The sequence below is a fragment of the Pongo abelii genome, chromosome 12, assembly GCF_028885655.2.
Source record: "Pongo abelii isolate AG06213 chromosome 12, NHGRI_mPonAbe1-v2.0_pri, whole genome shotgun sequence".
Lineage (NCBI taxonomy): Eukaryota > Metazoa > Chordata > Mammalia > Primates > Hominidae > Pongo > Pongo abelii.
In genome coordinates this window covers 62,715,262-62,740,336 of record NC_071997.2, presented here as the reverse complement: position 1 = coordinate 62,740,336, position 25,075 = coordinate 62,715,262, and the positions used below count along the sequence as shown (strand labels likewise).

The 25,075-nt window shown below is 43.1% G+C and overlaps 1 protein-coding gene and 1 pseudogene across 19 annotated transcripts in view; both read right to left on the bottom strand.

The window, feature by feature from the left end:
- AAK1 (AP2 associated kinase 1) overlaps positions 1–25,075 on the bottom strand; it is a 192,614-nt gene that overhangs the window by 164,318 nt on the left and 3,221 nt on the right. The window lies entirely within an intron of this gene.
- LOC112132060 (large ribosomal subunit protein eL42-like) overlaps positions 1–25,075 on the bottom strand; it is a 48,234-nt pseudogene that overhangs the window by 22,417 nt on the left and 742 nt on the right.

The window sequence follows — 25,075 nt, the reverse complement described above, 5'->3', positions numbered from 1 at the left end:
ATTCCAAACCATCACACCACCCCCAAACAGGGTAACAGGTGAAATGAAAGGTTGAAAGCCCCTATCCCTAGAAGATATAAGTGAATTTTCAAGGAATTCAATTATCTCCAACTTTAAGGAACACAATCAATTCACATCGAGTTGCTTTGACATTAATCTTTCAGAAGACCCCACAAGCTTGAGAGGAGAAATGGATTCTAATCCCAATTGAACCTAGCTGTGTAGCTTTGGACAGGCCATTTAATCCTCTGGGCATAGTTTCTCCTTTGCAAGATCTGTGAGTTAGGCTGTTTGAATTCTAAGTTTAATGCATTAATTTAATACCTACTTCCTAAATACCTACTTATTAAAAGCATATAAAAAGATGAGTGAGAACCTAACCATACCCTCAAGGAGTTCCAGTTGGGTCAGGGATGAAGGGAGAACAGCTTAGAAGACAGATAAATAAATCATTATTGTAAGATGCAACAAATCCTAAAGAGGTATGTGCCACATGCTTGAGTGTATGAGAGTGCAAACATCAGGAACAACTAATCACATGTAAAAGAAGTGAACAGACACTCCCAGCAGCACGCTGTGCCTGAACCTGTGAAGGGATAAAGTGAAGAGCTGGAAGCATTAGGAGTATAGAGGAGGCAACATTTAATGGAGATGCCTCTGCTATTTTGGTTTGTGAACACCTAGAAAGAATATACAAGGAATAAACCATTTCCAACTCAAAGATTAGGCTTTTTGGCTAACAGAGTCATATCTCCTCCTTTATCTCGAGGCTGCAGAGCAAAGATTCAGGGAAGTGGTCCTTCAACATTCAGCAACCTCTGAGGTGAAGGGCTTCACTAAAAATTAATCATTAGTCTAGTGATAAAAAAGAACCATGAGGCAACCAACCTGACCAGGAGGATATAAAAGTGAAAGGTGAGCAGGAGCTCCCAGCAATAAAATACAAAAAGCAAATTAAAAACCAGGTCCTGAAGATGCCTCTACAGCGACCATGCAAGGTCTTTTTTGTCACAAAGCCAAGACCCAAAGAAGAAAAAAGAATTCATGTACACATAAAATTAAATATAAGTAGAGATATAAATAAATATATAATATTCAATATATTAATATATAAGTAAAATACATGCAAAATAAAAATGGGTTCCTTTTAATAAGAGGAAGTTAAGCTGCCAAATAAATGCCATAAATTATAAATACCTAACAATAAAAACAACTTAGCTCCACAATCAAGCCAAAGGATAAATCATCCAACTTGCTCGATCCTGCTCCTGCACCAGCCAATATCACTTGCATCACTAGCCCTCTGATGCCATATTTTCCTACGCCTCAGTAGCTCAGGGCAGGAGGTCAGAGCTTTCCTTGCTCTCCTGAGTTGACTCCAAACCATCACTCCTCCAACCTCATGTAAAATTCCTGCTCTTTTGAGCTCATGCCACGTGGCTACACTGGCTTCCACCCTGCCTTGCCTTTGTACTTCCCCCTCTGGCTCAGTCTCTAACATTCACTGATGCCTGTAGCATCTTGGCTTCCCTCCACTGCAACTCTTACCATCTTTCTGGGTGGTCTCGAAATCCACTTATTCCTAAACTGCAGCCTCCAGGTTTCTTCACGACACTGACCTTTGGTCCTCTCAATGACCTACACATCCATGGCCACCCCCTAGACCTTGTCAACACAAATCTTAAACATCAATCTCCCCCATTCTGACACACCCTCCAAGCCTTCCATTCCCTTAGGCTTTCATTCTGGCCTGACCATCCAGTCCTCCATGCTCTGACTCTTCCATTTTCTTTCAATCAACCAATCAACCCCCTGCTTAGACAGGCTTGTCTCCCCATTCTGGCCCCATGGTTGACCATCTACACCACTCCTTTGATTTCTGTGCACCCGTAGCCTCCCCTCACATCTCCCCAACCTTGAATCAATATTAAATCCACCTGCTCTGTTCCTAACCTCAAATCACACAGCCTTGCAAGACTGCCTCATGGTGTCCATCCTGGCTTGGGTCCTTTCCTTGTCCTTGTTAGCTCCCTCTCTCATTCCCCTCGATGACTAACCCACTCTCAGGAGTATCCTCAGCCCCATATTTACCACTATCCTCGGCAGACAACCTTGCCTCCTTACTCCATAAAATTGAGGTATCTGTTATGATTGCCTTCAATTCCCACCCTACCCCCAAGTCTTCCCACTACAAATTTATCTATATCCATACAGATTCACTCATCTCCTCCTGTCTCAGAGTGTGAAATTTCCTTCTTCTTTTCCAAGGTTCAGCCTTGATCTTATTCATCCATCCACCCATTTAATCAACAAATATTTACTGTGTCCCTAATCTATGACAGCCATGGTTCTAGACCTATGAATAAAACAGACAAGCTCATAAAGCCTAAGTTCCAAAGAGGAGAGACAATACACAAACAAGCACGTTATATAGCAGAGCCAAGGCAGGGAAGAGGGAGGGAGCGCTGCCGGAAGGGAGGGGTTGCAAATTTTAATAGAATGGTCAGGGAAGGACTCTCTCAGAAGGTGACATCTAAGCAAAATAGGTGAGGGAGAGCAAGCTTTGGGGCTACCTAGAGGACACATTCCACAGGCAAGGGGAACAGCAAGTACAAGAGGCCTGAGCAGGGAGGTGCGAATCCGCCCTGCTTTAAGAAACCACAGGAAGGAAGCCAGTATGGATAGAGAGCAATAACCAAAGGAGAAGAATAAAATAAGAATGCAGAGAGGAAACAGTGGGGCAGAGCATAGCACTTTCTAGGCTACATCAGGATTTACAGTTTTACTCTAAGTGAGATGGGGAGTCACTGGACGGTTCTGAGCAGAGGCGTAATTAACATGAAATGATTTGCACTTTAAAGGCTCACTCTGGCTACTGTGCTGAGTAGACTGAGGAGGCTCAGGCAGCAGTGGAGAGACCAGTGAAGAAGCAGCTGCCATCATCCAGGCCAATGACAGGCTGGCCCAGAGAGACAGCAACGAAGGCAGTAAGAAGTGCTTGGACCTTGGCTGTATTGTGAATATAGAGCAAACAGGATTTTCTGATAAACTGAATGACAAGAGGTTTTTGGCCTGAGTAGCTAAAAGAATGGAATTGCAATTTTCATTTAAAAATGAAGACTACTCCATTCCCTCCTGTCTCCTCTGGGACCTTGCTCCATGAGGAACTGCCCGCGCTTCTGTTTTAACCTCAATCTCTCTCCTGACCTCCTCTCTCTATCCTGGTGCCTTCCCATCAGCCTACTGATATGCTCAAGCATCTCCCAAGCTACGATCTCTCCCTTTCCTTTCTTATGAAAATTTCTCAAAGAAATAGTCTAGACTTGGTGCTCCCACTCACCAACTCACTGTAATCTATAATTCCGTTTCCATCACTCTTCTGAATGCTCTTGCAGAGGTCAATGCCACTCCACTGGCCAATCCAGAGGACACTTTCCAGTCTTTATCCTACTTGACCTCTCTGGGATATTTGACCCTCTTTACTTCCAACTTTTTAACTTTGTTGGATCCTATGTCTGCGAGACACTGCAGTCTACTGATTCTCCTCCCACCTCGCCGGACACTCCTTCTCTGTCACCTTTAAGGGCTCTCCTTACTAAGCTACCCCTTAAATGTTGCTAAGCCTAAATTCCATCCTCAGCCCGCTACTCTTCTGACTCTTGACTAGTGATTTTCAAACTTGAATACGAGTATCCCTGCATGGACAGCTTCAAACAAATCAATGTCATGATACTTAACTTCCCTAGGTATCTTTCCTTAAAATGATTTGCCCAAGTTTCTCAAAGCCCTTAGCCAACTTTAATGAAATAAAATTTTTAAAAAGCATACCCTTTGCCCAACTCTCACTGTGGTGCGTCCACCAGGGTGTAAAAAACACCAGAGCCTTGTATATACACTCATAGTACTTCCTGTCTTTCACTGACATGTGTATTTCTTTTAAGGAGGAAGCACGGTGTTAGGTGATATACTGGTCCATGCTGGGATGTTCTGAATTCAAGTATATAGTAGAGTCGAGTGGCAGGAGTAAAGGCAATTTTGGTTGGGCGTGGTGGCTTGCGCCTGTAATCCCAGCACTTTGGGAAGCTAAGGCATCACCTGAGGTCGGGAGTTCGAGACCAGCCTGGCCAACATGGTGAAACTGTCTCTACCAAAAATACAAAAAAGATTAGCCAGGCACGGTGGCACGCACCTGTAGTCCCAGCTACTTGGGAGGCTGAGGCAGAAAAATTGCTTGAAAAAAAGCGACAGAGGTTGCAGTGAGCTGAGATTGTGCCACTGCACCACTCCAGCCTGGGCGACAGAGCAAAACTCCACCAAAAAAAAAAAAAAAGGAGTAAAGGCAATTTTGACAGACCTCAAATGAGATGAACAGAAGCCCTAGTAGAAGTCCAGCTGAGCCCTCAGTCAACCCACAGAATCATAAGCAATTATAAGCTGTTGTTGGTTTAGGCCACAAGGTTTTGGGGTGGCTTGTTATACAGCAATAGATGACTAAAACACAACCCAAGCACACTGCAAACTGATCATGGCCAACTATGAACACGCTGCCTCCCCTCGTTAAACCTGTATCTTCCCTCTTTCAACCTTCCCTCTCTGCTGTGTAACACAGCTCAGTGGGTGCCACTTCCATCTCACCCTTAGTTAGGCACTCAAACTGAAAGCCTGGAATCACTCTTGATTCCACACCTCCCCTCCAACTCTGAATCCAACCAGGCACCAAGGCCTGATGTTACTGAGAGGTGACAGCGTGCTGGCAGCCCTCGCTCGCTCTCAGCACCTCCTCGGCCTTGGCGCCCACTCTGGCCACGCTTGAGGAGCCCTTCAGCCTGCCGCTGCCCTGTGGGAGCCCCTTTCTGGGCTGGCCAAGGCCGGAGCTGGCTCCCTCAGCTTGCAGGGAGGTGTGGAGGGGGAGGTGTGGAGAGCGAGGCGCAGGCAGGAACCGGCGCTGCGCAAGGCGCCTGCGGGCCAGCACGAGTTCCAGGTGGGCGTGGGCTCGGCGGGTCCCACACTCAGAGCGGCCTGCTGGCTGGCCCCACACAGTGAGGGGCTTAGCACCTGGGCCAGCAGCTGCTGCGCTCGATTTCTTGCTGGGCCTTAGCTGCCTCCCTGCAGGGCAGGGCTCAGGACCTGCAGCCCGCCATGCCGGAGCCTCCCCCACCCCCGGCCCGCCATGGGCTCCTGCTCAGCCCAAGCCTCCCGGACGAGCGCGGCCCCCTGCTCCACGGCGCCCGGCTCCATCAACCACCCAAAGGCTGAGGAGTGCGGGTGCACGGCGAGGGACTGGCAGGCAGCTCCACCTGCGACCCTGGTGTGAGATCCACTGGGTGAAGCCAGCTGGGCTCCTGAGTCTAGTGGAGACTTAGAGAACCTTTATGTCTAGCTGAGGGATTGTAAATACACCAATCGACACTCTGTATCTAGCTCAAGGTTTGTAAACAAACCAATCAGCACCTTGTGTCTAGCTCAGGGTTTGTGAATGCACCAATTGGCACTCTGTATCTAGTTAACCTGGTGGAGACTTGGAGAACATTTATGTCTAGCTGAGGGACTGTAAATACACCAATCGGCACTCTGTATCTAGCTCAAGGTTTGTAAACACACCAATCAGCACCCTGTGTCTAGCTCAGGGTTTGTAAATACACCAATTGACACTCTGTATCTAGCTAATCTAGTGGTGAGGTGGAGAACTTTTGTGTCTAGCTCAGGGATTGTAAACACACCAATCAGCACGCTGTCAAAATGGACCAATCAGCTCTCTGTAAAACAGACCAATAGGCTCTCTGTAAAATGGACCAATCAGCAGAACGTGGGTGGGCCCAGATAGGAGAATAAAAGCAGGCTGCCTGAGCCAGCAGTGGCAACCCGCTCAGGTCCCTTTCCACACTGTGGAAGCTTTGTTCCTTCACTCTTTGTTATAAATCTTGCTGCTGCTCACTCTTTGGGTCCACGCTGCCTTTATGAGCTGTAACACTCACTGCGAAGGTCTGCAGCTTCACTCCTGAAGCCAGCGAGACCACGAACCCACCAGAAGGAAGAAATTCCGAACACATCCGAACATCAGAAGGAACAAACTCCAGACACACTGCCTTTAAGAACTGTGACACTCACCGCGAGGGTCCACGGCTTCATTCTTGATGTCAGTAAGACCAAGAACCCACCAATTCTGGACACATTACGACTGCCAAAATATTCCTAGTCTGCACTTCTCTCTGTTCCTATCACCACTCTGCCACTCAGACCTGGCAGTCTTGAACCTGGATCATGTCAACAGCCTCGTAAAGGCCCTGCCTCCAGACTCAGCTCCCTCTGGTCACCCTCCAGAAATCTAACTCAAGTGCTTTTCTGATCATGCCAGCCCCTCTGAAAAACTCTGAATGGAGAGCTGGGTGCTGTGGCTCATGACTGTAAGCACTTTGGGAGGCCCAGGTGGGACGACTGCTTGAGGTCAGGAGTTTTAAGACCAGCATAGGCAACATAGCAAAACCCTGTCCCTACAAGAAAAAAATGTATTTTTTAAACCCCACAACTCTGAATGGCTCCGATACTACTCAAAGATAAACTTCAGACTCAGGCTCTCTGTGATCAAGGACCTGCCTTTCTTCTCAGGCCTTTCCAAGGATGGCTGCCAACAAAAATCATAAAGGAAAAGACTAACATACTTGATAGCACAAAAATTTAAAATATCTTCAAAAAGCCCACCATTAACAAGGTAAATGACAAAATAGAAAAAAAAACAACCCCGCAATGTATATAACAAAGGATTAATGTCTTAAATATGTAAAGAACTCCTATTAAATCATTAAGAAACAAGTGCCCTCACTGGAATATAAGTAAAGGAACATAAACAAAAATTCACCATAAAATAAATATAAAAAACAGAGAGGGAGGGAAGGAAGAAGGCAGGGAGAAAAAGAAAGAAAAGAGAAGGAAGGGAGGGAGCTAGAGGAGAAAAGGAGAGAGGGAGGGAACACGTCCAACCACATACACAAGATGGAAGTATATACAGGTTTAATTTTTCTGGAGGCCAGTTTGTAATTTGCATCAAAATGTAAAATAAGCATATCTTCTGATCCAGCCATTTTGTGTCCAGAAATTAATTCTAAAGAATAGAACAAGTACTCAAAGGCTTAAAAAAAATTCGTTGCAGCTGTTTTGTAATATCTATAAAATAACATAAATGTCTAAAAATAGGAAATTGGTTAAGTACATTGCAACACCTCCAAACAATGGGCTAAAATTGATGATGCAGACCTTTAACACAGAAAGAGAGCTGCAATCTGTTGCTAAGTGAGAAAGCAGATTATAGGGGATGATGTGGAATATATTCTTATTTTTGTAAAGTCTTGAAGAAGAATATAATATCAAAATATTAACAATGACAATCTATGGGACTATGGGTAACACTTTCTATTTTTGTCTGGTTTTATCTTCTAATCATTCCACTATCATAATAGATTAATTTGCATGTCCAAAATAATTTTAAGACTTCTTGATTGCTTTCTTCCATATCAACCAAAGATTATACAGTATATGGAACCAGTACTCATTTCATTGCTTCAAGTTTTCTAGTCCCCAACACTAAACCTCATCTGAGAGTCTCCAGCAGAGCCCTACTGAGATATAAGTACATCCAGCACTGAACAGTGAACTACAATCCTGGAACCCTCTCTGTGGCTTCCATAAATACAAATGGAATAACTGAAACAATATTATAACAGTGCCTAGAACAACACCTTACATTGAATGTGTGGGGCAGAGACTGAGGAGGGAGGGTTGGAAGAGTAAGAGAAGGGATTGCAAGCAAAAAAGAAAACAGAAATAAGTTAAGTCCCTGAGCATTGCTACTCAACTCTTCAGAAAAATGGTTATAAACACATTTCATTAACAGTAAGTGTCAAATGGTAAGCCGTTATCTCTTCCAAACTCAACCTTTCTAGAATGTGAGACATAAAAAAATGGTTTCTGTGCCAACAAGAGATATAAAACCCATGTATCTTGATCGCAGACAAGACCCTCGAACTCTCACTAAGAGCCTCTTTATTGTCACACGCAGTTCTAACAAGCTTAGTCATCCGGTGTCCAGTCCACAGCAGATTAAAAGCAGCAAATTAGAGGAGTATAGTGTTAATTCAGGAAGGCACATGGATAGCAGCAAGAAGGACAGCTAACAGTCTCATAAGGAAGCGGAAACCACCATAAAGCACAAACATGAAATTCAAAAAAGACAGCAATCCAGGGCCATTTCATTGAAGAGCAAGCTGTCTGTCTCATCCGTATCAAGCAAACACCCTAACAGATCTATAACAAAACAGTAACACTCTAATAAAATGCATTCGTAAAAATTAAAGAACCATAAGATGTTAGAGTTGGAAAGTAACTTCACCATCTAGTCCTCATTTTACACATAGGGAGCCTGGTGGATGGAACTGGGAAGCAATGTGTCAGAGTACAGTATGTGGTGAGGTCACTAAACAGGTTCAGTTCAGGAGTACTTTCCACTTGTCACGCTGCCTCTGTGGCATACACTCCAGAAGACAGGAAATATATGTATAACATATTTCAAAATAGTAAAACTTTAAAAATTGATACACCTTCATGGGCCAGGAAAATCTCTTTTCCAACAATGAGTTGTCTCAAATGGGCTCTTCATAAGACCAGGCCATTCTTCTACCTATCCTTTGTCATTTCTTCTCTCCACAAATCTAAGGAACTCCTCCGTATCCTTTCCCTACTCTTCTCAAATCCATCTCAACTCCATTCACAGCATTCAATAGAAAACAGAAGCAAGAACTCCCTCAACTTACCAAACCTCACCCAATTTCTCTTCCTCTGTATCTATTCCTTCTCTCCTTCCTTCCAGTTCAGTGAATGAAGTACCCTTTCTCCTGTGCAAGGTCATCTCTGTTACTTGAGTTCATGACCTCACCCATGACCTGCCATCCCTTCTTTAGGTTACTCCATCAATGATCCCCCAGTACTGTATTTTCAACCTCTTCCTCTCCTTGGTTGCTTCTCCTCTGCCTAATATACTCAAGACTTGTCCATCATTACAAAATTTATATTATTATTAAAAATAATACAATTATTATTAACAAATAATAATTAAATTCTGCCCTGATTCAGCATCCACCTCCCTTCCCAGTTAGTCACCATTTCACTGCCACCTGGACTTCAGTCACTGCTCCACAGAAACTGCTAACGAAGCTCACAAATTACCTCCATATTTCCAAATCCAATGAACACTTATCTTGACGTCTGTAATGAGTTAACACTCCGAAGTGTCCATTCCTTCAATTTTAAAATTAAATTAATTAATTTTTTTTTTTTTTTTTTTTTGGAGACAGGGTCTCACTCTGTCTCCCAGCCTGGAGTGAGGTGGCACAATCACGGCTCACTGTAGCTTTGACCTCCCAGGCTCAAGCGATCTTCCCACCTCAGCCTCCTAAGTAGGTGGGACTATAGGTGCATTCCACCATGGCTGGCTTTTTTTTTTTTTTTTTTTTTTTTTTTGTAGAGACAGGGTTTTGCCATGTTGCCCAGACTGGTCTTGAACTCCTGGGCTCAAGCAATCCCCCTGCCTTGGCCTCTCAAAGTGCTGGGATTATAGGCATGGGCCACCAGGGCACTCGGCTCCTTCTTCTTTTAATTTTACTTAGGATTTATTTTCGTCACTTCACATCCTCCTGATTCTACCGTCAATCATTCTTTCTGCCTCCTTCATGTGCCTACTCTTTCATTCAACTGGTTTCCACTGAGCTCTGCAGATGTGCCAGGCACTATTCTAGACACTAGGGATCCAGCCATGAACAAGTCAGATAAGATTCTCATGGAGGCCGGGCACGGTGGCTCACAATTGTAATCCCAGCACTTTGGGAGGCCGAGGTGGGTGGATCACCTGAGGTCAGGAGTTCGAGACCAGCCTGGCCAACATGGTGAAACCCCCATCTCTACTAAAAATACAAAAATTAGCTAGGCGTGGTGGCGGGCACCTGTAGTCCCAGCTACTAGGAAGGCTGAGGCAGGAGAATCGCTTGAATCCAGGAGACGGAGGTTGCAGTGAGCTGAGACCACACCATTGTACTCCAGCCTGGGTGACAGAGTGAGATGCTGTCTCAAAAAGAGGAAAAAAAAAAAAAAAAAAAAAAAAGATTCTCATGGAGCTGAAATTCTAGTGGAGGGAGTGGGAGTGATAAATAAATAATAAGCAGAAAATCTGCTGATACATGCTACACGGTGAAATAAAACAGGATTGGTTCCTTACACTGGGCGGTAAAGGACAGCCTCTATGAAGTGGGATTTAAGTGAGCTCTGAATGACAAGAAGCCAACCAAGGGAAGACAAGAAGGAAGAACATTCCAGGAAAAGGCACCAGCCAAGCCTTAGACACTAAAGAAGAAACTATGTTCTATGCTCACAAAAGATGAACAAGAATCACTGTGACTAAAAAGCAAGTGGTTGAGGGGAAGAGAGACACAAGCTATTGCAGGGGTTTGCAGGTCAGTGTGAGGAGTTTGGATTTTATTCCAGGTGGACTCCTCTTCCTCCACACAGTCTCCTTATGAGATCTTACTCCATCTCAGTTTTCATTCCCATCTTGTGGTTTTATGACAACTGCCACTCAAACTTTTCTGTACAATGCAGGCCAGTCCTATGCAACAGCATCCTGAACTACATCCATACTTGGATTTCCACTGATGCCTCATTAAAAAGTCCCTAACTGAAGCCCGTGTCTTTTCCTCAAACACTATTCTTTCTTCTTTTTATTGACACCATTATCTACCCAGTCACTTAAGCCAGTAGCCCAAGATCCAATCTAGCTTTCTGTCATCTGCAACATCTAATTATTAACACTGATTTTTCTAAGTTTAAGGTAAAGATATAGGAAGAAGGAAAGCAGAAAAAAAGGAATGGAATCTTTCACCTCCAGTAAGAATGATACCTTCCTGTGAGGACCATACATAGGCCAAGGTTAACAATCCACCTCAAAACTATTGTCTTGGCTGGGCATGGTGGCTCATGCCTGTAATCCTAGCACTTTGGGAGGCCAAGGTAGGAGGACTGCTTAAACCCAGAAGTTTGAGACCAGCCTGGGCAACATAGCAAAACTCTGTTTCTTTTTTTTTTTTTTTTTTTTTAATGTTTTCTTATCCCAGCTACATAGGTCTAACACTTTAGTCTCATCAACCCAATCTCATTCTCCCTCCCAAATAGTGTCAACAAAAACCACAGAACTTAAAAACCATGTTTGCACTAGAAGAGACCTTCAAGATCACCCAGTGATCTCCTTATTCATATAAGACAAGCTCAGAGAGGGGAAGGGATATATCCAAGATCACTGAGGAGACCAGATAACCTACTTTCCTTATCTCATACAGTTGTTCATTTGTGTTCTGTGAGCTAACCCTAGAAGCAGGATTTGATGGTAGACTTGAACAACACTCTGTCATACCACCTTAAAAATCACCCCATAATTGCTGGGTGAGTAGAGAGCCACTTAAATAACCCATTTGATGTTATACTGATTCTAACACTATGATTTTAAAAGAGAAAGAAATACTTCATCTTCTGAGGAAGTCTCTATTATCTAAAATTAACTTTTTTCAAGGAAATTCTCATCACTGGTGAGCGAGCCACCTAGAGCTGACCTTTCAAAAATGCTGTGGAGCTCACAGCAAACCACCACGCAGAATTTGCTGTTGATCCCTCTTTTCACTCCTCCTCTCTGAAACTAGCAAGAACAGGAAGAAATACGTTTGTTCCCAGAGGTACATACAGTACTCAACTACAGGCACCACCTCTCTAGACTCATTTTATAACTCAGCTGCTTAGTGCCATGTTTATCAGTCTTTTAAAAACCATATCCTCTTTGATAAATATGAAAATCTCATGTCTTCTCCACACTCCAACCTCTTAAGTCTACAATGTGCTCTTTAGAGGGTATACAGCCAATCCCCATCTTCTTTGAGGTTCTCTCCTTTTCTGGCTGGACCTGGAGTCAATCTATGCATTTTCAAATTATATATTCCCCTCCTATTTGTGACCTGTCTCCATGCTCACTACCCCAAATACAAGTTAAAAATCACTGTCCTAATTTTCTGCAGGCCAATGCCAATCATAAACTAGAAAATGAATGTATGCTTTGCTTAAAGATGAATTTCAGTAATATCTGAGTTTTTGACACATGATCTAATCGTCTCCATCTTTACAGTATAGCATTTAAATGGTTTCGAGTTTCTTTATATAGCTAAGATACACCTTATATCTCTACTTTTGACATCAATGGTACCAGACGCCAATAATTTAATCCAATCAATAGAGATTCACATGGCTTTCTGAAAGATGTTCTACTTTGCTTTGGATTTTGTTATTTCTCAACTTTACTGAAACTCTATAAGATTCAATAGTTCTTATTGTAATAAGCTAGGTGAAGTCCTCAAACATAGATCTATTATACTATTGGAATAGGGATAAATAAGGGAGGTTTGTATATCTCAAATCTGTCTAGTCTCTCCCGCCTGCCCAGCAAGTTTTAATTAGTACTGATTTACTGTAATATTCATCCAGTTAATTCATTCTCCAGTACCCACTGTTGCCATGTTCAAATTTAACAGTACTCAATTGGATACAAAACAAGCCTAAGGCAATAACTAATTATCTAACACTAGAAAGTAGATACAAACGAAATAAATAGTAAAATAAAACTTTGAGGTTATGGGCCCAAAAAAGTTAAGATAGCCAGCAAAAAAAGACAGGCACCCAGAGGCAGCTGTGGTGAATACCTAGGCTAGGTAAAATAAATCTTAGGTAGGACTAAGGTAGGCACGTGGGGAAGGAGGAAATATCCCAGCTGCGGGGAACACCATGAGTAAAGAACTGGAAAGAACTAAATCCATGGTACAAAGATGATGAGGAGGGTGCAGGCCTGGCGGAAGCAGCAGACCTGTGACATTAGCACACAAGCATTTAAATTGGATAGGCAGCGGGCGCCAGGCATTCCTGGCAGGTAGAGAGGCCCATCATACTTATAACAACTTGATAGGTTAAGAAAAACTCCCTGACACACAGGTAGCTTTCAAGAGGTGAGAGTTTAAAAAAGAAAAATCAAACTACAATATTTCTCTTTCTCTTCTCCCTATTCCTCATCTGGGGGTTTGTGAATACTCTGAGTGGGGTGGGGGGTGGGGGGGAGGGGGAGAGGGAGAGGGAGAGGGAGAGAGAGAAAGACCTCCTGTGTGCATTTCCAAAACTCTAACTCCACCAGGTTATATACATAGCAATACAAATATGGCCTGATAAAAACAAAATTCATGCACCTCAATACTAAGAATTACCATTTACAAACTGCTAACTAACATACACCAGTCACTGTGTGAAGTGCTTTACATACATCATTTAATTCTTACAACAACCCATGCTTTTGCATTTTACAAATCTACATTTTATAGATGAGAAGACTAGATCTTAGTTAACTTTTCCTCATCACAGGGACATGTCCAGGATTCCAGCCAAGGGCTATTTACCTTCAATTCTCATGCTTTTAAACCATCACACACAGTACTAACCTTGAAAGTCTTCTCCTAAGGAGAACATCATAGCACTCCCTTTATTCCAGGGGGGAAGGGGAGGAAAGACAGTATTGGATATCAGGTTTTCCATAATCATTACTGAGTTACACCTGGTCAAGCCAAGATTTTTCTCTACAGCCAAAAAGCCCAATGAAATTATTTCTTCCAGTGCTGCCCCCTTCCCCTCCAATACCAAGATTCCAAGGCTTCTAAAAACAGCAGAGGACAAAGGCCTGTGGAATAGGGTTGGGCTATCCCAGGAGAGATTAAACAAGTCTAACAAACCTGTAAAATAACCAGGACTTCCTGAATCAATCAGATTCACTGACCAGAGAAAATGAACCAAGGTACTAGCAGGAGACCTGCCATCTCAGTAAATGCTGCTCAGGCCCCAGTCCTCCAGGAAGGACCCAACCTACGATGCCTTAGTTCCATTCCTTCTTCCTGTCCCCATAGGTAATAAAGTCATCATTTTGTTCTCAAATTCATGCTCAGTACCAAAAGGACAATAATTTTCCTCTTACCCTAAAGGTCCCAGTACAATAGCTGTAAGTGTCCTTGAAAACATGCAGCAAACAAATTATGTGGCATTATGTTGCTTTCTACAGGATTCAAGTCCTAGATGATAGGCATCATTATTTAAGATCATTATAACGACAAATGATAATCTAGCATCAATGCTATGCTTAGCCTTCTATAATAATAATAGAGAGATACCATGAGCTCTTTGGTCCAATAATCTCTCAGTTTTTCGACAAAAATAACAAAGCTTCAATTGGCACTGCCATTCCTTGTCTGCCAAGGTTAACACAGAGCCCAAGGAGAAAACTGACCAGCTCAAACTGATTCACCCACAGCAGACCTCAAATGAAACTTCAAATTTCAGGAACTTGTCCTCTGCCGAGGTGGAGGTCTCCTCCAAAAGGAATCCTCTTTCCTAACAATTACTTGTGACTCAACAGAAGTGGGATTGTTTTAAGGGTGCGGTGGCTCACACCTGTAATTCCAGCACTTTGGGAGGCTGAGGCAGGTGGATTGCTTGGGCCCAGGGGTTCAAGACCAGCCTGGGCAACATGGCAAAACTCCGCCTCTACAAAAAATACAAAGATTACCCAGGTGTGGTGGTGCGCACCTGTGGTCCCAGCTATTCAGGAGGCTGAAGTGGGAGGATCACTTGAGCCCGGGAGGCGGAGGTTGCAGGGAGCTGAGATCACCCCACTGGGTGACAAAGTGAGACCCTGTCTCAAAAATAAATAAAGTATACATAATAGGCTACATAATAAACATAATAGATCAATAATAATAAAAACAATAAAGGAAGGAGAAAGGAGGTATAAAATGCTACAGCCAGTATCACCTTACAAGCTAATAGTTTATCATTCCTGAGTGATTAAATTCACAGCAAATAAAAGGCTTTTTTGCTTTGGGTATAAACACAGAACATCTGAATTATTTATGTAGGCCATTTTCTTCCTCAAAAAAGACCAAAAATATTGCAATACTTACTTCAACTTTACCAACAGAAGACCAGAACATATACAAACATGCTGAACTAGACATGTTCTCTAAAACAGGCAATTTTGCCCCACAGGTGACATTTAGCAATGTTGAGACATTTTTCATTGCCACAGTAGGCTGTGTATGTATTATATAATTCTGGCATCTAGTGGATAGAGGCCAAGGATACTGCTAAAGATCCCATAGTGCACAAGACAGCCCTCCACAACAAAGAGTTACCCAGACCAAAATGTTAGTAGTGCCAAGGTAGCACAAATGACTGTTGACCAATGTGGGAAGAGACAGTAGTTGGGAGTTGCTCAGAAGGGCCTAATTGGCGGTGTGACTTTAGGCAAATCACCTAATTTTCAAATTTGTTTTCTTAGAATCAATGAACTAGTGCCAGGCGCGATGGCTCACGCCTATAATCCCAACACTTTGGGAGACCGAGGCAGGCAGATCACGAGGTCAGGAGATCGAGACCATCCTGGCTAACACGGTGAAACCCCGTCTCTACTAAAAATACAAAAAAAAAAGGCCGGGCGCGGTGGCTCACGCCTGTAATCCCTGCACTTTGGGAGGCCGAGACGGGTGAATCACGAGGTTGGGAGATCGAGACCGTCCTGGCTATCACGGTGAAACTCCGTCTCTACTAAAAATGCAAAAAATTAGCCGGGCATGGTAGCGTGCACCTGTAGTCCCAGCTACTCGGGAGGCTGAGGCAGGAGAATGGCGTGAACCCGGGAGGCGGAGCTTGCAGTGAGCTAAGATCAGGCCACTGCACTACAGCCTGGGCGACAGAGCAAGACTCCGTCTCAATTTAAAAAAAAAAAAAAAAAAAAAAAATTAGCCAGGCGTGGTGGCAGGCACCTGTAGTCCCAGCTACTCAGCCAACAGGCAGGAGAATGGCATGAACCCGGGAGGTGGAGCTTGCAGTGAGCTGAGATCGCGCCACTGCACTCCAGCATGGGCAACAGAGTGAGACTCTGTTTCAAAAAAAAAAGAAAACAAAGACGCCCCAAGAAAAAAGAGAAAGAAAACAGGCAAAAAGAGGTCCCAGAACGCAGCAGTCCCTTCCACTGCTGACATCAAGAAGTCAGCAGTGCCGGGCGCGGTGGCTCACGCCTGTAATCCCAGCACTTTGGGAGGCCAAGGTGGGTGGATCATGAGGTCAGGAGATCGAGACCATCCTGGTCAACATGGTGAAATCCCATCTCTACTAAAAACACAAAAATTAGCTGGGCATGGTGGCACGCGCCTGTGGTACCAGCTACTCGGGAGACTGAGGAAGGAGAATCTCTTGAACCTGGGAGGCAGAGGTTGCAGTGAGCCAAGATCGCACCACTGTACTGAAGCCTGGCAACAGAACGAGACGCTGTCTCAAAAAAAAAAAAAAAAAAAGAACTCAGTAGTCTGCAGCCCAGAAGAGGGCCCTGACTAGAACCTGACCATCCTGGTACTCTAATCTTGGACTTCATAGCCTCCAGAACTGTGGGAAATAAATTTCTATTGTTTATAGGCTACCTAGTTTCTGATATTTTGTTACAGCAGCCCAGAGGAACTAAGCCAGTAAGCAACCCTCAAATGCTACGGAAGCATTATCTGACTTGAAAAGCTCATAGGGAGATTCAGCGGGGAAGGGTTGGTTATTAAAGGTCAACAATGTTATGAGAGGGCCGGGCACAGTAGCTCACGCCTGTAATCCCACCACTTTGGGAGGCTGAGGCAGGTGGATCACTTGAGGTCAGGAGTTCAAGACCAGCCTGGCTAACATGGTGAAACCCTACCTCTACTAAAAATACAAAAATTAGCTGGGTGTGGTGGCACATGCCTGTAGTTCCAGCTACTCGAGAGGCTGAGGCAGGAGAATTGCTTAAACCTGAGAGGCAGAGGTTGCAGTGAGCCAAGATTGCGCCACTGCACTCTAGCCTGGGCGACAGCAAGACTCTGAAAAATATATATATATAAAGAATGTTATGAGAAAAGATACTGATGATCCTTTGTACAAGGAAGAATTTTAAGGAAGAATCCTATACTTGTAGCTAGGAGCCTCAGGTTCAAGTTCATTCACTGCTACTTCTTGCCAATATGACTTTGAAGAAGTCATTCAACCAATGTCAGCCACTGCTTCCTCATCTGTACAGCTGGAGTAATAACCATGCTTTCTACCTCTGCAGGGATGACGCAATCACAAAATGAGAGTATGTAGATATAAGGCTATTTCACATAACAGCAGCTTGTCCTGCCAGTGAAAGAGGCAGCAAGGTTTTACTAAGCATCTCATATGTTCTGTCTGAGATGCTATGGCAAACAGAGAAGTAATGGAAGACTCGGCTCCTGCCCTGCTAGTTGGCATGATATGACCAACACACAAGAAACAAGTGAACCCCACAAGGCAATTACATATCTCTTGCAGTGATGGGGTCTGTGGTGTAGTCTCTAAGCTATGGGTTTGAGGGAAGGAGATCAGAGAGGACTGCAATGGTTATGAAAGATTTCGTGAAGACAGACTATTCTTAACTGAGTCTTTTCTCTGTAACCTCACCTTCATGGAACCTTGCTGCATCTAGTTCATCTTTACCTGTGTTCTAGTTTTCTCTTAGTAAAGTTAAAGTAAGTATTGCAATATTTTTGGTCTTTTTTTGAGGAACAAAAAATGGTACAGAACCACTGCTCTAGACCACAATGGTCTCAAAACAGTAGTGTATGAGATGATAATGCATTGGGGTAGACAAAGAAAATAAAAGATCCTCTATTTTTATTTATTTTCATTTTAAAAAGTAAGATTTTCCAAATAAAAAGGCAACCCACAGAATGTGAGAAAATATCTGTAAATCATATATCTGATAAGGAATTGATGCCCAGAATATACAGAGAACTCCTAAAATAACAACCCAATTCAAAAATGGGCAAAGGACTTAAATAGACATTTTCCAAAGAAGATATACAAATAGCTAATAAACACATAACAAGATGCTTGACATCACAAATTACTAGGGAAATACAAATCAAAAGTATAAGAAGATCCCACCTCACATCCATTGGGATAGCCACTGTCACAAAACAGAAAACAAGTGTCAGTGAGAATGAGGAATAACTGGAACCCTTGTGCACTATTGATGGGAATGAAACATGGGTACAGCCGCTGTGGAAAACAATATGGCAATTCCTTAAAAAATTAAAAATAGGATTACCATATGACCTAGCAATTGCATTTCTGAGTATATACCCAAAAGAATTGAACGCAGAGTCTTGAAGAGATATTTGTACATCCATGTTCACAACTGTAGCAACATTATTCACAATAGCTAAAAGGTGGAAGCAACCCAGTGTCCACTGATGAATGATACATGTGGCATATATATACAATGGCATATTCCTGAACCTTAAACAGGAAGGAAATTCTGACACATGGTACAAAACAAATGAACCTTGAGGACATTATGCTAAGTGAAATAAGCCAGTGACAAAAGGCCAAATACAGTAATATTCCACTTATATGAGGTACTCAACGTAGTAAAAATCATACAGACAGTAAGTGGAGTGCTGGTTGCCAGAGGCTAGAGAGAGGTGGGAATGAGAATTGTCATTTAATAGGTACAATTTCAGTTTTAGAAGATGAAAAGAGTTATGGGAATGGATGGTGGTGATGGTTGCACATTATGAATATATTTAACACCTAGACGTACATTTAAAAAATGATTAAGATAATACATTTTAGGTTACGTGTATTTTACATTTAAAAATTTAGAAAAAATAAGATTTTGTCCTTGTTAATATATAACATATGGCCCAACACTAGCACTCCCATTCAGTCCATGTTCAGGCACATGTCCACTATTGAGGGCTGATGGGGTGACATCTTTACAGCACACTGAGATATACTATAGTTCATGTGTGCTTGGTTAAATGGATTCAGTGATTACATTGTTTTAAATTAATTAATCATCACAAAACAAACTAGAGGCTTAAAAAGATTTCTACTAAAAAAAAAAACCTTGGATTAAAGATAATGCAATCAAAAATGAACAAGAGAATGGCAGAGCTGTCATATCTATTCCTGGCATACTCTTCACGCATAGTCACACTGCAATGTAGACACAATCACAATTGAATAAGTTAACCAAAATCTTGTTGAGATTATTTAAAATATAGATTTGCATCCACTATCATTTATGATGAATTTCATCCTAAGTATATAATGTGACTTCAGATATTAGCTAATGATAGCAGGACATGAATATAACTTACAAATAAACAAGCATACATACATGAAGATATGGCATGTTTTTTAACTAGAGCACTATTCTATCCAAAAAGTTGAGAGACTACTGCTCTAGACCAACACTGCCAGAACTTGTGATGATGAAATATATCTCACCTGTGCTGTCCAAAACTGTAAGCACTAGCCACATGTGACTATTAAGCAATCGAAATGTGGCTAGTGCATCTGATGAACTGCTATTTTAGATAATTTATTTTTTCTTTTTTTTTTTTTTTTTTTGAGACGGAGACTCACTCTGTCACCCAGGCTGGAGTACAGTGGCAGGATCTTGGCTCATTGCAACCTCTGCCTCCCGGATTCAAGCGATTCTCCTGCCTTAGCCTCCTAAGTAGCTGGAATTACAGGTGCCCGCCACCATGCTCAGCTAATTTTTGTGTGTTAGTAGAGATGAGGTTTCACCATGTTGGCCAGGTTGGTCTCAAACTCCTGACCTCAGGTGATCCACCTGCCCCAGCCTCCCAAAGTGTTGGGATTACAGGCATGAGCCACTGCACCCGGCCTATTTTAGATAATTTAAATAGCCTTATGTGGCTAGTGGGCTACTTTATTGAACAGCACAGCCCTGGGCCACTAGTAGATTATCGCTATCTCAAAACATACAGCTCCCCAGTAAGCAGTTATTTTTCTGCTTTTGTGTCTTTGGCCATGTTATTCTCTCTGCCTAGAACATTCTTCTACCTTGTCCATCTAGCAATAAATTCTCATTTTTGAAGACACACCTCAAATGTCACCTTTCTTTAGCTTTCCCTGACTACTCCCCAACCCACAAAATTGTTGCCTTGGGTCTGTTCCCCAGCTCTTTTACATGACTCCAGCGCCGCACCTGCTGCTATTTGTTCACATATCTGAAGTCCTATGACTGTGAGGTCCTCAAGGCACAGCCATGTCTCATTTATCTCTGCATGATGCCTGGCACATAGTGAATGCTCAGTAACATTTACTGAATACGGCAGTGAATGAACTGACAAACCTTGATCTCCCAATTCATAATGCAGTGTTCTTTCCACCACACCAAAATATGGCTCCATAAAATAGACCGGAGGCGAGTCTCTGCTAGCTCACAGTGCTAGATGCTACTTTAATAGACAATACGTTTCTATTATTATCATTTTTTTCTCTTTCAGATGCGGATGTCACAGTTACCTCGTAAGTAGGCTCAGAAGGCATGCATCCTTGAAAGGGTGCAAAATGAAGGTGGTACTAGTCCCCTTTCCGAAGCGTCAACATTCAAATATTGCAAGTGAAAATGACGGCTCTGATGCAGTAATATTTTTTGTGTGTTTTGTTAATATTTATCAAACCTTTCTTGTGTACTCTACATGGCGTTTTAGCTATCAGGGTGCAAGTGTATGTCTCCCCTCATACCCTCCCACTCAAAAGTCACGTGAAACTGCTGCTTTCTTCATCATTATTTCTTATTAAATGAGCTTTACTTTGTTAGAAAGACTGAAAGAAAGAGTTTGACCATGGCAATTGCTTATTCTGGACTTCATTTCTGAATTCTAGATTTGGCTATATTTAGCAAAGCTACAACCGTCATCATGCCCAAAGCCAGGAAGAAGACACCATTCACAAACCACCCCCTGAAAATCTGCAGTTGCCTCTAAAAAACCAGACTTCCCAGCAGGCAAAGACATCTGAAGTGGGAGGGATCAAATTGGTGTTTGCGTCAAGAGAAGGTCTCAGGTGCTTATAACTAAATCTCTCTGCCTGGCACTCAAGATTCTCCATAAAATTAGTCCTTCCTTTTCTCTCCAAGGTACCTTCTGCTCTGGTCAAACATCTTCAATATCCCCCCTGTTCATACCTTTCGGTAACACTGGTCATTTCCCTTCCCTGCCTGCTTTTGCTTAAGCTTCTAGCCTCTTATCAAACCTTCTGGGACCACTCTTTCCCCAGACACTCGCTGCTCCCTTTCCCTACAACTGGCACGGGGCTGAGGCACAGGAGGGGAGCCGTGCATTCTTGGTACCTATTCATCAGTCATTCAAAAGGCCCAGGGCCACTGAAGAAAGTGAGTAGCGAGCACCTCCAGGGAGCAACTTAAAGAATTTCATTCTACCACTCGGTGTCCTCTGTCCTTCTTCCCTTGATTCTGGGGAGGAAATGTGTACTGATGAAAATGCTAACACTAAACTAGTCAGGACTCTCAAAATTTATCATGCTGTTTCACCACTTTGCCTATGCTATTCTCTCAGCCTGAGAGGTCCTGGGTAACCCCATCTGGAACATCTGCTGGGCAATTTCTATTCCTGTTCAAACTTCATGTCACCTACGAACTCTCACCCCCAGGCTCTTTATCATAACATCTTTTACCATCTAAGGTATGTATGTCAAAGGCCACGCTTAAATGCTGGACACTTATCTCAGGTGTTGAGCTCTGTTAAGAGTCAGGCCTGTGTCCCATCCATCTTAGGATCTCTGGAACCTAATACAGTGCCTGCCACAAAGAGGCACGTACGTGTATCATATTGATACCACCAACACGTTAGAATTATGTGCCTTTAATGGAATTTTTGGTGATTTCACACACATTTTTAAGCCTTACTAGTTTGCTCTGTAGGTAGGAGAAATTATCAAAGTTTACTGATGTGGACATTTGGTACTTCTCATCAGCCTTGGACCAGGATTCCTTGAATATAAATTAGAAAGCTGCTCTGAGGAGCCATCTAGTCCACCTTACAGTTCTGGAATGTTGTCTTCAACACAGTAATAAATAAATAAACATTTATTGTTTAAAGCTTAGATATAAGTCCTCGTATAGCTAAGGAAGTATGACAAAAGCACAGCTTCTCAATCCTTCTTTGAACATTGCTCCAATTTTCCCATTGAGCTCATTCTGGAAGCTTAAACCAAATCTTCCCTTGATATCATATGCCCATTAACTTAGACATGATTTAGCTTCTCATCATGGCATCTTTGCTGAGAAAGCTAGAAAGAAAATATTCTCCCTGGCACCCAGCCTAGAAATAGCCATATTCCTCTAAACTCATAACTTAAAGCCTTCACTTCCCCCAAACAGCCCCTGCTGGACTAGTTAGTGAAACCAGGCCAGGAAGGCTGATGCTACCAGGGGAGGTATGGCAGTGCGACATCCTTTTGTCTTACCCAGCACCTGTTCCTTGGGGTTCTTGCAATTCCTCATGAAAAAGCACAGACCAATACCCACACTAGAGAAAAAGAGATCATCAGTGGAATGCGGTGGTAATCTGGTCTGTGTTTTGAAGCCTCTCACACCCCTCCTCCCTAAACTGCCTGGCCACTGCTCTGGGCATACAGGGTACAACTCCCATGGTCCTTAAACAACTCTGGCTGGAACTGTAGATAAGTCAGCACTTGGGGACTCACAGAGAAGAGAGCCCAGGGAAGGAGCATGGCTACCCAGAACGTCTGTTAAGCCTTTAAGGAGCTGATGAGGACTCTGCAAAGAACATCTGGCTCTGTCCCCTAACAATGGGGGAAAGGAATTGCTTCAGATTGCTGCAGCTCAACTAGCCTTCACATAGCTCCCACTCCCCTTTCACACACACACACACACACACACACACACACACACACACACTCTCCTCTCTCTCCCCCAACATATATACACATGATGTATAACATTGCTGGTAAGTAATGGCTACCATTTATTGAACACCTGAAAATGTTAATTATATATATTGCCTCATTTAATCTTCATGACCAGCCCATTAAGCAGTGGTTCTCAAACTTGACCTTGCATCAGGATCTCTCCAGGAACTTATTAAGCTCCACACCCACAGCCTATGTAGTGAGGCCTGAGAATCTCCATTTCCAACAAGCTCGCAGGTGATAAGTATGCCCCACTTTGAGAACCACTGCCACAGGGAAACAGAGATTCAAGAGTGGTTTGGAATGTCTTGCCTACAGTTCCACAGCTAGTAAAGAACAGATCCAGAATTTGAACCTAGATCTGTCTGACTCTACAGACAGTGCTGGTAACCATGCTACTGTATGTGTGAATGTATGCCTCATCTTCCCAAATTCATTGGCAGATCCTTAAAGGCAGATGTCAATCACACTTTAGACCTCCCTCATCCATCTCAGAACTTCATAGGGTCTTTGGACTTGGTAGGTGCTACATAAATACTTTGTATACTGGCTCCTACATATCTACATACTTCTAAGAGCCACAAATTCAAACTCAACTTAAGCCAAAGAACACAAAAAGGGCGCATAGCCAGACCCAGTTTTACGTGACATTCTCTCTTGCTACTCTGTCTTTGCCCATGGTGCCACCACACTAACTCCTACTCACTCTTCAGTCACTTCCTTCCGAAAATGATCCTGGGCTCCCTAAAATTGGGGGCCACTGCACCCTAAGTTTATCTCTATGATGGCATTTACCAATCCACTATAACTGGATATTTTCCATCTCTTAAAGCAGTTGGTAAAAGCCAGCATCTAGTTTAACAGCATACCCCCAGAGCCTAGCACAGCACCTGGCATTTCACAGCCAACTCCATAAACTGTTGAATGAATAAACGCAGAGCTGCAAGTCCTAAATTCTGTGTAAAAATATCACAATACATGATGTGCAATTCTCAAAGTTGAATCCCAGAGAAGAGGAAGGCAGCCTAGGTAACAAAGACCAATTTTGCCTTTTCTCTTCCCTATCACTCCTCTCACACTTGGAGAACATGCACCGCTTAGGGCAGCATCATCCGTGATGAGACAACATCCCAGCTGAACAAAATGCTCGTGGGCTATAAGGTCAGCAGAGGCCATTCAGAGGGGAGGAAAGTGTTCTGTGGCCCTTCATTTCTCTTGATTTCTCTCTGACACACTCTCCTTTTCACTGTTCCTCCACCCCACTGCAGTTAAGGGCTTTGGCACAGGGATGAAAGAGACAGATCAGACTCAAGGGTGCGGATCTGGCAGCGGGCACAGAAGCATCTCCCAGCCTGCACCAAAGTCCACAAGAAAGATCCAAGGGGACAGTGACTCAGGCCCCAGATAAAGCGCAGCTAGAACAGTACTGAGATTGGAAGAGCAATAATTTCACATGGACATTAAATGTCAGAGATCTTTTTAAAAAATCGTGTTTTTAAAGTACAGGCTTCAACTCTATTCCCAGAAAACTGGGCCCTGCTGAATCCAGTGCTTACACAAGCTGAGAGCCAAACACAGCTTCTTCCTCTTCCAAACCCACCCACCAGCCCGCAACACCCACCATGGTAAGCATTTCCCAGGCCCAGGTCAGGACCCTTGCTTCAACTTTAGCTTGCAAAAGGCCCCTTTTTAAAGAGGCCTCTTAGCTTTCTCTCTTCCCTCGCTAATAAAACTGTTCCCTACCACCACCATGTTGCAGTAAGAGAGACCTCTCCCTTCTTCCAACCCCTCTCAGTCTATAACACAACCTACAGCAGGTTGGCCCCATCCAATCAGTCTGAATTGCTTCATGCTAAGGAAATTGCTGCTTTTATTAAAAATAAAAGCACACTAGGCAGGCGATGGGCTGTGAAAAGTATGAGTCTGGCATAATTATGAAGGTCGAGGTTAAGGTTACCAAAAGAGACATGCAAAGATTTCCCGAAAGCCTGGGGGAATGAAGATGTATATCTACGTGAGTATAGACACACAGATGAAACACAGAGGGAATTTACGCAGCAGATCTAAATAACATCCTCTCTGATATCGAAAAAACAAAATCAGAGCCACTCTCAAGTAATTTTTCTTTTGATTAAAAAAACAAAAAACAAAACCT